Source organism: Triturus cristatus, chromosome 8, assembly GCF_964204655.1.
Source record: "Triturus cristatus chromosome 8, aTriCri1.1, whole genome shotgun sequence".
NCBI classification, from domain to species: Eukaryota; Metazoa; Chordata; class Amphibia; order Caudata; family Salamandridae; genus Triturus; species Triturus cristatus.
The window spans coordinates 928,298,649-928,313,963 of NC_140591.1; the positions used below are offsets into that span (position 1 = coordinate 928,298,649).

General features: G+C 40.2%; 1 protein-coding gene across 14 annotated transcripts in view; it reads left to right on the plus strand.

Moving 5' to 3' along the window:
* DMD (dystrophin) overlaps nt 1–15,315 on the plus strand; it is a 7,596,173-nt gene that overhangs the window by 1,038,710 nt on the left and 6,542,148 nt on the right. The window lies entirely within an intron of this gene.

The window sequence follows — 15,315 nt, forward strand, 5'->3', positions numbered from 1 at the left end:
CCCCCTCCCAGTGCGCATGTCAGATTGTCCTGTCTTCTAGAGCCGGCGAATCTGACCTGCACACTTCAGAGCCGCAATCCCAAGGCTGAGAAACAGCCGAGGGATTTGCAGCCGCAGACCCCCAGCCTGAAAATGAGCGTTGGGTTAGCCTGCTCCAATCAATCCTGGTTGGTTGGTTGGTTTCCTGTTGTACTAGGGAGGAAACACTTCCCTTTCCAACTGTGTCAGCACTATTAAGAGTGCCAGGTGGATAAAGAAGACTGCATCCAGAGCCTGTGCTGCAGTGAGGACACAGATAAGTGTGTCGGGCGGCAGGCAAGTTATTTTTAATTTTTTTTAAATGTTTATTTGCTAGCCATTTCCTCTCCCTCATCCACACCTCCCTGTCATACACCCCCTGCCTCACCACTCCACCTGCACACCAGCCGCTACCGTGATTCAGGGGGACAAATGGACTCTAAGCACCCTCAAAAATTCTTATGAATTAGCAGAAAGTCTTGCTTCACTCTATTAGTAGAAGTAACCCATGATTACATGTTACAGGTTTGCCAGAGTTTTAGTGAATGAAATCATCAATGGACATGTTACACATGAGTAAGGTTATATTCTAATAGGATGAACGTGGCTTCTATGTGAATATTAAAATTATCCTTGGACTATTTAAACGATGCACGATAGTTATCATTAGATTAGGTAATGATGAAAATATTTGCTAAATGCTAAGAGGCTATACATTTTTCATTGAACAAGTCATATCATATTGACTGTGCATGTCATGACTTTCGTCAGGGCTTTTGTGAAACAATCCATCAGTAAACCTTTGCACGTGGGTACTGTTGTAGTACAGGGTTAAGCCAGTTTTCTGTGTGAATACCAAAACTTGCCTCTCAGGGCCATATTTACGGTGCAGGGCAGCACAGCAAGTCACCTTCCTGCGCTGCCATGCCTCACAAAGAAATGACAGGACTGCGCAGTGTTTATCCAATATGGCGCATTCCTTTCCTTTCCGCTTGCGCTGGTGCCGTTTTGGCAGCCTGGCGCATGTTTAGACCCTATCCTTATAAAAGTCTATTTGCTGATGGTTAGATTACTAGGAGCTTCCATGTTTCCTAATTCTCATCGGCAAATTTAGTTACATATTTAATTTCATATGTAAAGCACTATTGAGCAATATTGCTAGGGACAAATTAAAAAGTGCATTACCTAAGCACTATTCCTAGTTTAGAATAAGGCGCTGCGCAAACTGTGGAATAGGTTCAATAATTAGTTGGCAAAACAGTCACTTTAAAATTGTGCACATTCTGTACTAACTCCAGAAGGTAAATCTTTTCATCAAAGGGATTCAACTGAATTAGTGCAATAGATAATACATGTCGACAGAAATTCCTCTATACTTCTTTTTCCTGTGTGAAATCAACCGCAGTAAAAAAATATGAGTTTTTTTAATATCAAATCCTATAAACTGCTTTTCCCACCTGCATCCTCTGATGCAGGGATTTTGCTTAAAAAGCGAAAGGCAGGGGCAAAACCTGCAGATGCACGAATTTTTTAAAGGCCAACGGGCCTGTAAGGGATTTCTGCACTACTTGCATATGAACATTCCTTGAATTTCCCATTTTAGGTGGTCTGGCATTCAGGAGTATATTTAATAGTGCTACAGGAATGCTACTTCATGTACTCATAAATTACTTCTTGCATTGACCCCTTTGTCTCTGCCTATGCAAAAGCGTTTCCCAGAAAACAACATTGCTTGTTGTTACCCATTTGTCAAATTAAGCACGTCCTCTGTCAAAGGGACAATTTTATGGAATATAATGTTAACAGTGATAGGACAAACTGTAATCTGAATGGAACCTCGACTCGTTTTCTGCTTCTTCCATCCTGACTGTGGACCTGCACATGACACTGAATTGCTTGTCACTATATAATTCGATCGAATCCGTCTGCATGATACATAGGGTGCACAGGCAGTGTCAAGGATATGGCACAGTCCATCATTTGACACTAGTGTTATTTATTGGAATATATTGATTCTAAAGCTACTGTGTCTAACCAGCATTGAGAGGGCCAATTACATAAAGTCAGAAGCGCGTGAATTTGCCAATAAAAGAGACCTCACATTGAATACAAATATCAGGTACCTGCAAAGCAAGTCTACTGTTCTAACAAGTAATGTAAATCTTAGTGAGAAGAAAACCAAGACAGGAGCACTCCTCTCTGAAAAACCTAACTTGGAAGATATTAAGGCCTGAGTACTGAGGAACAGAGATTTGCACTCACTGCATCCTTTACATAAAATTACCCAGAATTGGGGTATTTATTGGGTGTGGTAAATACCTCTTATACTGCGTTACCAAAGCAGGAATGAGACATAATATGTAGGATTTGGGGCAGATTTACAAGCCCCTTGTGTGACTTTTGCGCTACAGTTGCGTCACTTTTTTTACGCAACAGCGGCGCAAACAGTGCAGCCTATTTACAACGTGTCGCATCTAGGGAGATGCATCAAGTTGTAAAGCCCTGCGTCACATTATACCTGCGTCAGGTATAATGTATGCAGGGTGGGCGTTCCCACGCAGGAAGAACTCGTAAAAGTGACTCACTGAAATCTACAAGATTTTACTGCGCCACTTTTAGGACGCCACTGCATCAAAACCTTACGCATGCATCAAGCAGGCGTAAGTAGTGACACAGTATAGTGGAAATAGGCCTCAACACGCATTGCTGGAATTGCGTCGTGCTTGCGACACGACTCTTGCAATGCGTGACTTTTCCACCAAAAGATGCGTCAGAATTTCTGATGCATCTGTCAATCCTTGCGTCATAGTGCGCCATATTGTAAATACGGCGCACCTATGGTGGCGCAAGGGTTTCTAAGGGTGGCGCAGGGAAAGTGACGCATCTGTACAGATGCGTCACTATCTTGTAAATCTGCCCCTCAGTTTTTACCACATTGTATTTCTCATATGTACCATTTTCCAAGCATTTTTCTCCGTTAAATTTCACCTGGTGTTTGCTGACTAAACTGTCGGAGGAAAATTTAAGGAGTTATGTTTTTTCCGCAATACTTGGAAGCCAGATATCTGTGCAATCTAACTGTTGCTAAAGGATTAAAATGATGGGCCCACTACTTGTAACCAGGGCACAAGAATTAAAGTACAGAAAATGCCTAATACACAAACAGATCTCGTTGACAAAGTAGTCTTTTACAATATCAGATAAAAAGATCAGGTGCAAATTATGCACCCACAAATTTGTCATAGCAGTGAGTTTGCAAATAAGTAGGTGAGCAATGTGTTCACAATTATCCTAGAATAGGGAATACCACATCCAAAAGGCCCATTCCTGGATGTGCAATGAGGGCATTAGGGCAATTCTTGCCCGCGATTTGTTTCAGGGTTTTGCTCTCACAAAGCATGGGTGCAAACACCCTCATCAAAATAAGCTTTAGGAATGCATAAATCTGTTTCTGGATAGTCAGATGACAATCGTAGAACATATGCAATGTATTGTCCGTAATATCTATCTATCGTGATCTCTAGAAGGTACTTTATCTAAGATGTTTGTTCACACTGTTTTGAAGAACTGCATCGGTTCACTCTAGTGTTTCCTGCTGGAGGTTATGAAAAAGTCACCAGAGTAAGTTGTAAACGGTCTGATTTTAATTAATTCCTTGTTTCTTATTACTAATCCTGCCAACAGGTTGTAGCTCGAACAATCCCAGAATAGCAGCCAAAAAAGATGCTTGATCTGTTGCTCAGTCATTGAAGACTCAGCATAGCAGCCCTATCACTGCACACCCTTCATGAAAGACAAGGAGTTGACTGTAGTGTAAGATCTTCATGGACATCATTCAGGGGTCTCCAGGGTCGCAGCTACATCCATCTGCTTTGTCCCCTGCAACCCCTGGCACTGCTTTTGAGACCCCTGACCTCAGAGGTGGTAAAATCAGTGCCAAGAAGGCAGAGTAAGCTCACCGTTATAGGTGTCGGGGCTCCACCCTCCTTTACTCTAATAGCATGATCAATAATGATTAGGGCTCCCGGTTTTATGGTATTTATATTTTTTTAGCTTTTCCGTCTGTATTTATCCATATTTATTTTTTGCCTACTTTATCTGTATTTATCCATATTTATTTGGTGTTTTGGGACAAATGAAGTTGTAAAACTGTACATTTCCATATTTATATAATTGATAGACTAGCACTCATAATTTGACATCTGTCTGTTTTAGCTATTTAAGATGCCAAATATTATATAACAAAACATCCACTGGTAAATATTAGCATTATACCACAAATGTATATTGATACATGCCATTATTTAATGAAATTGCATCCTGTTTTTTAAATTTTTAATGCTGTCATATCCACTCAGGTTTTTGCCTATAATTCATGAAAGACAACACAGAGTCACTTAAAAGAAACCCAACTTTCTGTATTTATCCACTTTTAAAAATAAATGCAGCCAGAAAACACATTGTTTTCTATCTGTATATATCTGTAAAAATCCGTAAAAACTGAAAACCGAGAGCCTTAATAATGATGCAGCAGGAGCCGGAGGAGGCCCTTCTCGGGCAGCGGTGTTCAGTAAAATAAAATGCTTTTAAATGTATGCTGTGCAGATGCTGGTGAGAGTGTGTTTGTGTGAGAGAGAGTGTGCATGTGTCTGTGCATGGAAGCGCATGAGAGTGAGTGACAGACAGTGCGACTGAGGGGCAGCTTTATCAAGACTTTGCATAGGTGAAGTCACGCAAAGGTATGTAAACGCATGCAAAGTCTTACTGAATTATTTACTTAACAGTACAAAACCTTCTTTACGCTGAAATGTAGCATTGATGTAAAACAAATACTGCTTTGTGTTGGTCTGCACTATTTTACAGTAAGGGGGCATGCTGTGGGTGCTGTATTGGCATTTTCACAATACAACTCAGAGCCTAGGATGTAAAGGACTATCAAATAAAATATTAGACAGGCTGTAAAACAAAAAATAACTGTTTAAGGCAGGTGGTAAGCTGGAGAAACGTTTTTTCTGTTACAATTTTACACTTTGCATGTGTGCTGCACTACACAGCACACATCCATATGTGGAAAGTTTAAAACTTGTCTGAGCATAGTATTTTGTACTAGAAGGTTAGCCTTCAACTATGAAGCCTATGCTAGACATCATCCGCTCAACTTTGCAGTATAATGCAATGGAATGTGCTTGTGATGTTGGTTACCTTGTTCGTGCAACTGCGCTTGGGAAGTAAACATCATTGCGTTATGTTAGTAGATAATGTTCTGCAATGTTCTTTCTCGCCTAGGACAATGCAGCATAGCAATATTTGTTGCTGTGCTGCATGGCCCTATTCTTTAGTAAATGTGGCCCTAAATGTCAGTGCATGTATGTGAGTAAACACAATGGGGTTGGAAGTAATGCTTGCAACAAGGCTAGTCACTAGCAATCGCTTGGGGTAACATTCAAACCCATCGTGTTTTTTGCTCACCATGCCATCTCAGTTTGGGCCTAGGTGGATAAATCTGAGGCGGCATGGTAACCAAAAGAACGATGGGTTGGAATGTTACCTGAGTGATTGCCAGTGGTTAGCCAAGTTGCAAGCATTCCTCCCATCACAGTGTGTGTGTTTCATGTAACACCCCAAGTGAACAACTGTATGCCCTGATGTAGGTTGCTTGCTCACTGTGCCGCTGAAAGCAAGCTACACTCAACCGATGAGCCCCAGCTAGGGTGAAAGAAGTCTTGGGTTGCTTGTTTTCGGGTTTGGAGAGAACCTACCTCGCCAAGTTCAGGTTGGACTCTTTCTATGAGAGCAGTATTGAGGTTGATTGACATGTGGCTGGGTCTAATCTGAGGTGGTACAGTGGGCAAAAGAATGTTGGGTTCGAATGTTACCCTGAGCAGCTGCTAGGAGTTAGTCAAATTTAATTAACTCCTCCCAGCACCTTTTTGTGTGTTTCAGTGTGTATTAGTGAGTTAGTGAATGAGTATAAGTGAGTAAGAGAAAGAATGACTGCAAGTAAGTGAGATTAATAAGTGTGAATATGAAGTATAGTTAGAGTGTGAGTGAGAATGAGTGAGAGTGGTTGTTGGCAAGCATAGCAGCAAGTAAGAATGAGTGAGTGCAAGTGAGTGAGAATGAATGAGTGAAAGTGTGAGTGTGAATGAGTGAATGTAAGTGAGATTGTGGTGCTATGGCTGCAAGTCTGCCGTTGACCGTGGTATACTGAAGGTAATTCTTGCCTTAAAGAGGCACCCATGGCAACATTTTGGCACTGGCATACAGGATGCAGTTTCTCACATGACAAGCACCTGTGACAAAATGCTAGCAAATGAGGGCACACTAGAGGTTACACTTGGCAAAATATGGGCATGCCATACTTTATGTAATTTGTGGAATAGGGGCACCTGTGGAAAGCTGCTATAGCAGGCATAGTGGAGGACATTTTAGTAATGGGGACATCCATGGCAAAATACTAACACTGCCACATTGAAAATAATTGTGTCAAAAGGGAGGACATCCATAGTATTTGGGAGCGGGACACTCATGACAAAATACTGGCCCTGATATACTAGAGATCATGTTTGACATAAGGGTCATCCATGGGTTCTGGGCAGGACTAAAGACAAAATTCTGACAATGGCATTTCAAATGTAATTGTCGTACTAAAGCGGCACACATGGTATATGAGAAGCATCCATGACAATATGCTGGACATGGCAATATAGAGGTAATTGTTGACATATGGGGGACCTCCTACCACATTTTGAAAAGCATGGGTCGACTCTTGGGGAGCATCAGTTTAAATTGGTCTGGAGCACCATAAAAGACTTGAATATTTAATTAGTGCTTTTTCAGAGGCAGAGGCTTTTTTTAGCAAATGTATGTAAAAACTTTGCTTTAAAATGCACTATGTGATCCAATCGTTTCTAACTTTTTTTTGGTATTAGTCCACTCCCACCCCTTCCCTCCATCCCCCATGAGCCCTCCCAAGAAAATGTTGGGCTCGCTCACTGCAATTCAGGCCATGTATTACAGCCCATGACTTTTAAAAATCTCCAGCCGCCAATCCAAGAACCGAAGATAGAGTGTCTTGACGGTCATGGTTTTCTTTCTGCAGCCTCCAATGGGACTGGGGTATTACACATTAGGATTTATAAAATTAATTAGTCAGCAGTGCAATGTTCATTCATCTGATTAAATAAGACAATCAACTAAAAACAAACATTTTTAAGCAAGTTTTTGCAACATTTCATTGATTGAATACATCCATATTGAGGTGTCTGAATGAAACCTTTACCACTGTGGTTGACATAAGTGATAGGGCCTTGCAAGGGATCTCAAATTGAAATGTATTAACAGTAAGATCAACATTATTATCATCATCATCCTCAACTTTACTTTGGTTTCCATGACAAATTATTAAAAAGTACAAACCAATATAAATTATCAATTCATAAAAACATTTCTGGGAGATTGGGTTTTTGATTGAGGGCCAATCAGTTATTATCCCCATTTACAAAAAGGGGAATAAATCGGAAGCCAAACATTTCCCTTTTGGACTCCTCAGTAAAGGTGATGAGCAGAGTTTTATTAGTGAGATTGGAGGTGTGGGTAATGGGATTTTATCACAGGTTCAATTTGGTTTTAGAAAAGGTTTAGGTATGATAGAGCAATATATTAATCTAGAGCTTTTAGTGCTCAAATATACATGTGCTAAATAAGGGAGTGTATTTTTATGCTTTTCTGGTCTTAGCAGTGCTTTTGACCTGGTGGATCATGCCCTTCTCTGGCCAGTTTTACTTAATCTCGGTGCCCCAGAGTCTATTATTTATTTTCATGCGATGTTATATGAGAAATTAACAACAAGAGTCTGGTCTGGCCAACGGGGTGAATGTACACCAAATTTTAAGGTCAAACGTGGCATCCGCCAAAGCTGCGTCTTAGCGCCACAGCTTTTTACCTTATTTATAAACGAAGTTGACGCAGTTCTAAGGAAGTTGGTGCAGGTAGATGCACCCCAAGCCACAGGCCAGGCGGTACCGGTTCTGCTTTATGCAGATGATGCTGTGCTTTTATCTAGACCTCCAGTCGGTCTACAGCGGTTAATAGATAGGTTTGCAGATTTTATTACTGGAAGGAAGTTGTTAATTAATAAGGCCAAAACTTATACTATGGTATGTGGTATAAAATCCAGGAAATCAAAATCTTTTTTTCTAGATGGTGCTGAGAGTGGAAACCATTGACAATTTCTGTTATCTGGGGTTAACTTTTTCTGGTAAAGGTAAATGGTCATCCAAATTGTCTAATGTCCGTTCAAAGAAGTCAAAGAGCGTGCACAGGGTCTTTTGGTTTGCATCAAAACTGGGAGATCGACGTATCAAGGACATGTCAACCATCTATAAAGCTTGATGTGCCTCTATTGCATTATATGGCACCGAGGTGTGGGATCACAATACCAGACAGGAACTGCAATTAGAGGAAAACTCCTTCCTAAAAAACTCTTATGCCTGCCTGCATCTGTATCCTCTGAGTTAATACATCGTCAAGTGGGGCTAAGATACCTGTCAGATCTGATTGCTTTGAGACCTCTAATGCTCTGGAGATTTGGTCTAAAGAGGAGACAAATTCACCCAAACTATTGTCCGGGCTTGCTTGCAATTGGACAATTGTTTATCGATCTCCTGGTTAAAATATATTGTAGATGTTAACAGAGATTTATTCATGATCAAATCTGGGAAAGCCCAACTGATGTGATAGGCCTGTCTAAACAGGAGATAAAGATCACATTTTTGGCCCATAAAAATGATTCTAGGATGAGAATTGTTGGGAAACAAACCACATACCTGTTTTACCAATCGATTGTAGATACTGATGGTTTTGCACACCATTTAGTTGCATTCCCCGAAATGAAAACACGGCCTGTCCCTTTATGCCCATGTGATGAGTATTCTAAACAGAGCACTATGCACTTTCTACTTTTGTGTGATTTATATCTGAACTATAGACTTGTTTATTTAAAACCCTTGTTTAAGAAACATAATGTAAAAACTACTAATGCAGCCATGAGCCTATTGATTGCACTAAGAGACCCCGGGATTTGTTTTTTTGTTGCGACATTTATTTTAAAATCAATTCATGTGAGAAAAAGTATTGGTTTTTTGAACTGTTTTTAACTGATTTTAATGTATTAATTAAGATTACATCTGTGTAACTGGATTTAATTGTTTGTATATGTACATTTGTTGCTTTTCTGGTTGCTACACAAACCGAAGAAAGCTTGCTGAACCGATTCAGGGGGTAAAAAAACCATTCTTAAACAACAAACCTAATCCCTGTCAGGTAAACAACAAAAAGCCACTAAATCAACCTATGCTTAACCCTCTGGTAACTTGGCACAAAAGCAGTCAGGCTTAACTTAGACGTGTGAAGTTGTTATGCAGCACAAAACAGTAATAAAGTGAAAACACAACACAAGAAAACTCCTACATCAATGTAGAACAATAGATTAATATTTAATAAATAAAACGAGACCAACATGATAAAAATCAAGCCAGTAGAACTGGAAATATGCAATTTCAAAGATTTAGGTAGGTGTAGTGTCAAAAAGCACATGGTGGCCCTCGCGGTTATCTGGTCACAAGTTCAGAATGACCATGATGAAGTGCAGGCTTGATACAGTGACCATGTTAGTCCAGCTGAAAATGTTACATTCTCATAGTCTGGTGCGAAGTGTCCAGTTCATGGTGGAGGAGGCAGCGAGGCTCTCAACTGATGGCAGCCAAGGAACCAGAACCTGTAGATGTACCTTTTGAGGATCAGAAACTCACTCCAGAAGAGGCCAGCACGGCTCAGGCTGGCCCAGTTACAAGGCCAGGCAGGTTCAGTGCAGCAGGTCAGCTGAGCATTTCCATGGAGGCCTCTGGAGTTTTTCTGTGTCCCTCTACCTCATAACAGGAGGTCAACCACCTGACCCTTGGAGCCAATCGGTCAGGGATGCCAGCTGTGCTCTGGCAGCCTAGTGCCAGCTCTGAAGTGGGATACACTTCTAGACTTCCCCCGCCCACATAAGATTATTGAATTACCTTCCTTTCCTTTCCCAGGCCCCAACATGTCAAAGTCAATGATTACTGATTAAAGTGAATATGCTTCATTAATATTAGTAAGTGCATTTATACACAATGGTAGGCTGCTATGGTAGGCCTGAGAATTTTTTTAGGGCTACTTAAGTTGGAAGCACTCACTATAGGTGCTGCAGGCCCACTAGTATCATTAAATTTACAGGACCTGTATACAGGTATTAACCATTTTACTAGGGACTTGTAAGTAAATTGCATGTATCAATTGAGTGTAAGCTAATTGTACCTGTTTGAAGGAGTGAGTACAATTACTGGTGAACAATGGTGAAGTCCTACAGCCAACAATAAAGAATTACATAAAACAGGAGAGGAGAAGGCAAAACATTTTTGGAAAGACCACACAAAATGCTGACCGGTCTAACAACAGTTAATAATCCCAAACTCTTATTTGATTGACAGCTCAACTTAAACAAACACCACTTTAAAACAAGTAGAGTCATCACCTAACATTTTTAAATATAAGAGGGTTGGTCTGACCTGCCTATATCTTTGATTCTTCAGCAGAGGGGTTAAAAAATAAATGAGAATGTGCTTATAGTAACCACAGAACATAGGAAAGTATCCTGCTATGATACACCATTGCACCCACAGGGACCAAAAGTCTTAAGTTGCGACCAGCCATTAGTAACTGCCAACAATAAATGAAGCACATTTCAACTGATTCTGATTGGTCGGCATTATTGACAAATAATAAATAAGGTTCGGTAAGTGGCACAGTTTTCACTAACACATATAAAGGAACCAATGTTTTTTGAAGATCACAGTCTACTCTGTGGTTGTAGTAGATACATATAATGTTTTTCACACAGCCAAAATCACATCTAACAATGTTCTCCAGGTCACAAAATAGTTTGAGACAACTTAGGAAAGTGAAATTCTTCTTATGGTAATGCAGCCAGGGTATGCTGGATGACCTGTTAAGTCCAAGTTACACGATTAAATGCTGTCTTCTTCCTGACCCACAGTATAATCCATTTTATGAGTGGATGAAAGTCCAATTTTCTTGCATTATAACCCAGGTCCACTTCCTCTAGAAAGGATAAAAGAGGGGCTTCTCTTAGCGAGTGATAACAAGTGTCTTTTAAAGCAGTTTTCCTCTATCTATATTTCTAATTGCACAAATAGCCCCAAAAAACACCGCTCTATTAAGCAGCCTATACATATTTGGCCAAATATATTTTTAAGATAGCTTTTATCGATCTCTGGTCCGATCATGAGCTCAAATCAAAGACAAATGCCACAATCCTGGCATACATATGTTACTCAGAAGTTATTAGTGGAGAGCAGGAATTACATTGTCAAATAAAATGCTCAGATAACTGAAAGCATTAACCATGCTAATGCAGTTCTCTTGAATACAATGTGAGCGATCTTACTTTGCTTGATCTAAGGCCAACTACTGTAGTATGAAATTTAAAAAAATGATTACTAAGATTCAATAAACTCATAAAGACAGCAGATGAGTCACGTAATTATTGTAAACTCATGGCAGTTCTAGACAGAAGCACTCCATCATCAGAATAGAATAATGCTGGGATTGGGCGTGCCAACTTGGAGCATATCCCCACCAGGATTCCTCCAGATTGTTTATATATGGTGTAAAGAGGAATGGGGTGAGGATACGCAACTGTCTTACTGCCTTTTGATTAAAAAAGCATTAGAAGTGCTACCATCCCTTCCATATCTCACTAAGGCAGACGTGTTCATGTGAAAATATATTCGAAAATTAACAATATCCAGTTCCACTGCTAGAGAGAGCGACATCTTCCATAGCTCATTTCTTTTAACGCTGTCAAATGCCGATGTGATGTCATTATGCCGATGTGATGGCATTATTTAAGTGTACTCACCCCAGGCCTAAACCCATATTAGATTTTTGAAACTATGGGATTTTCTTCCTCCCACATGGATAACCAGTTTAGTACAACCTGGCCTACCACTTTACCATTGAGTCAATGAGAGAAATAGGTCTATAAAATCAAAGATCATTTTTGCCCCCCTTTTAAAAAATTGGGACAATTATAGAGTGGGGCCATGAGGAGGGAATACAAGAACTTGAATCAGCATTGAACACAAGTCAGTAGAGGGGCAGAATTAAGAGGGTCCAACTTGTATAAATCCAAGGGCACACCGTCAGTTCTGGGTGCTTTGTTTGAAGGTAACCCCTTATTGCGTCACTGAGTTCATCCAGGTTAAATATAATCTCATAACGCTCTTTGGAAGTAAATAAGTCTGGGTTGGGGGTGTCGATATACTTATAAATCCCTTAAAGATCAACCCACCTGTGTTCTGGGATTTTAGCTATCAAGGCAGGAGACACTGCTTTATGAAATAGGGGGCAATTAGCATTTTTCCAAAATACAGAGCTTTGTCAGAGTGTGCTTGCTTCAAGTAATAGCCCCAATGCTTTTTCTTTAGGAGAGAATTGTCATTTTTTAAACACAGTTTAAATATTTTAAATGACATCCAATCGCCTCCTCTCTATCTCTGGGTTTCATTTTTAACATCCTCAATAGGTCTTAATGAGTCTGAGGGCAATCTCTATCAAACCATCAATGAATTAGCTGAGAGCCAGATTCACCAGAAACAATTAGTTCCTCATTAACCTTCTGACAGATCTGACTAAAAAATTAACTAGAAGTGCACTAGGTTCTGAGGTAATATTCAAGTAAACCTGGAGTTCAGGATCCCTCCCTAAAAAAAAAACGTACTACCGAAAGACTCCTGGATCACCTTAGCACACATTAGTCTATGCTCTTACCCTTTTAGATTTATGGCCACAGCTGGAGCACAAGTAGATCTTTTGCAGTTGTTTTCTCACTCCACTAGGAGACTAACTGGTTTATGGTCCCTTAGACCCATCTGAATGATCTTGAAGTCCTTAATTGGAGAGGGGGTACAGTGAGGCTGACTGAAATATATAATCAGTAATCGAAGAACAGCCTCTCCCTGTGGAAATTGGGTAGGAAAACGTTTAATTAGACACATAATTCTCCTTCACTTTAAACCTAACATTGAAGCAGTGCAACATTGTATTTACCATTCCCCCTTGATGCGTATGTTCAAGGTGTAAGTTGTTCACATCAGAACTCATTAGGCAATGTCTCACCAGATGACACTTTTCAAAATAGGAATAAAGATTAAAATTCCCCTTGACAATCAGTGAAGTAAATGAATACTGTAATTAACAACCAAGTGCCTTCTTAATTTTGAAAAGGATGGTAATTCTGCCATAAAATTGGAGGAACCAGAAAGCAGTTTACTCATGGAGCATTCAAGGTATAAAGATATAAGTATAATAAGGCCTTCCTTAGCCCTATCTGAAGAGGAGGGAATTGCTGGGCAAAAGAAAGTTCTATATCTGTCCAGGAATTTAGTATCTGTAGTCTCCCATGTTACCTGTAGGATGATGACACTGGAGCCTTTTGTAAGGCTCAATCAAAAAGGGTTGTTTTTCTAAAACCCCAAGCCTGCGATATTCCAACTTGGATATCCCAGCTGGGAGCTGAATTCCTAATCTAAATTACAAACCTTTGCCACTCTAGCAGAACGGAGAAAAATCCTCTCATCAGCTGCAGATTCAAGTCAGACCACATGCTCTAATATGTTTAGCACTTCAAATCCATTAAAGAGATAGACACATGGGTTGTCACTAGTATCTAAACCATGGGCACCGCTACTCAAGCAAAATCTAGGAGTGAACTGGGGCAAAGGTGATTTGTAGAAAAAAAACAACAGGTATAATTGTATTTCTGAGGAAAGAACTTGAGAGCGTGCAGAATTATGTAAAAGTCTGCCAACTAAGCCCTATTGGTCAAAATCTCCCTCAAAAGATTTTTATGTCCGGCCCTATCCAGCCCACTCCTCCGAACATATTAATATGTTTAAAAATAAAATGCCCCACCCCTGTGTGGTTATGAAACTAAAGGGAAACTTTATTTTTTAGCTGTAAACAAAATCTCTATTTGGCCTTCTTTGAATCGTTGGGCATTTACCATAATCACCACATAAGGTTTGGCGTCTGGTGGAACATTTATTATAGGTGATACTGGTAAAGGTGAGGGACAAGGGACAATCCATAGTTATAGTGTGATTGTCCTTCCCCTCAGAAATAGGGGGAACATTCTCTTTAATAGGTGGAATCAAAGATGTTTCCAAACTGTGACAAACTGGCCTTATATAGCATGTGTCCCCAATTGGTGCAGAATCCCTAATTGGGGGCCTGTTTTGTTCTGATAAATAGGAGCCTCCCTGACAATAGGCCCACCTTGATGCTGTGACTGATATTGCTCCACGGAGCAGACCTCTTTCCCAGTTATTTCGCGGTTACCTTAAGTTGAGATTTAGGAATTTATTCTGGTGTTGACATAATGGCGAGAGACCTTTCAGTTACACTTAACTGTTGGTTACAGGTCTCATACAACATTTTTATCAATGATTCCAGTTTGCAGTAAATTTCGGTAACTGAGGCTTTAGTTATACTATTGTCTTGGTCATTTCTAAGCACAGGTCCACCATCCTCCACCCTAGCTGATATGCCATGTGATTAAGTCACGGATTATAAGGCACATCTTCCCTTTTCTTCCTTTTCCAAGCCAGAGGCTGGGGGTCAAGAGAGGTGTCGGCACTTGGTCGATGAATTACAGTTGATACAGTTAGCACAGTCTATGAGAAATCCAACTCCACTGTTTGCACATTATAACCAATTTCCCACAGGGTTCGTTGCTGATAAATTTTCACAAGGTCTTAAATTTAGTAGTACTCCCCAAGGCATTTGTCAACTAGACTAATTATTGTAATGAGCAGAATTTGTTAGTATACTAGCCATGCTAGACATACTAGATACATACAGATATATTTATGATTAATTCTCTTTTTTTATTGTCAATGTTTACTTGATCCTTTTAAACTCTACTGTATGTTGTGCTTTTATGATATTTTTTATCGAATAAAGCTATACCTACCTACCTACCTAGACATGCTGGGGATACTTTTTGAACAGTTAGTAGCAGATTTACACTTACCAATTTTGAGGAAATATCATAGAACAGCCAAAAGAGAGGGAGCAAGGTCGGGTCCCAAATGACCGCAGATGGGCCTGCTGTTGTTCTGGGCTTTGCCCTAACGCAGGCTGAATGCATCCTGCCCAGCTCGAATCCTTGAAGCCCCAAGTAGG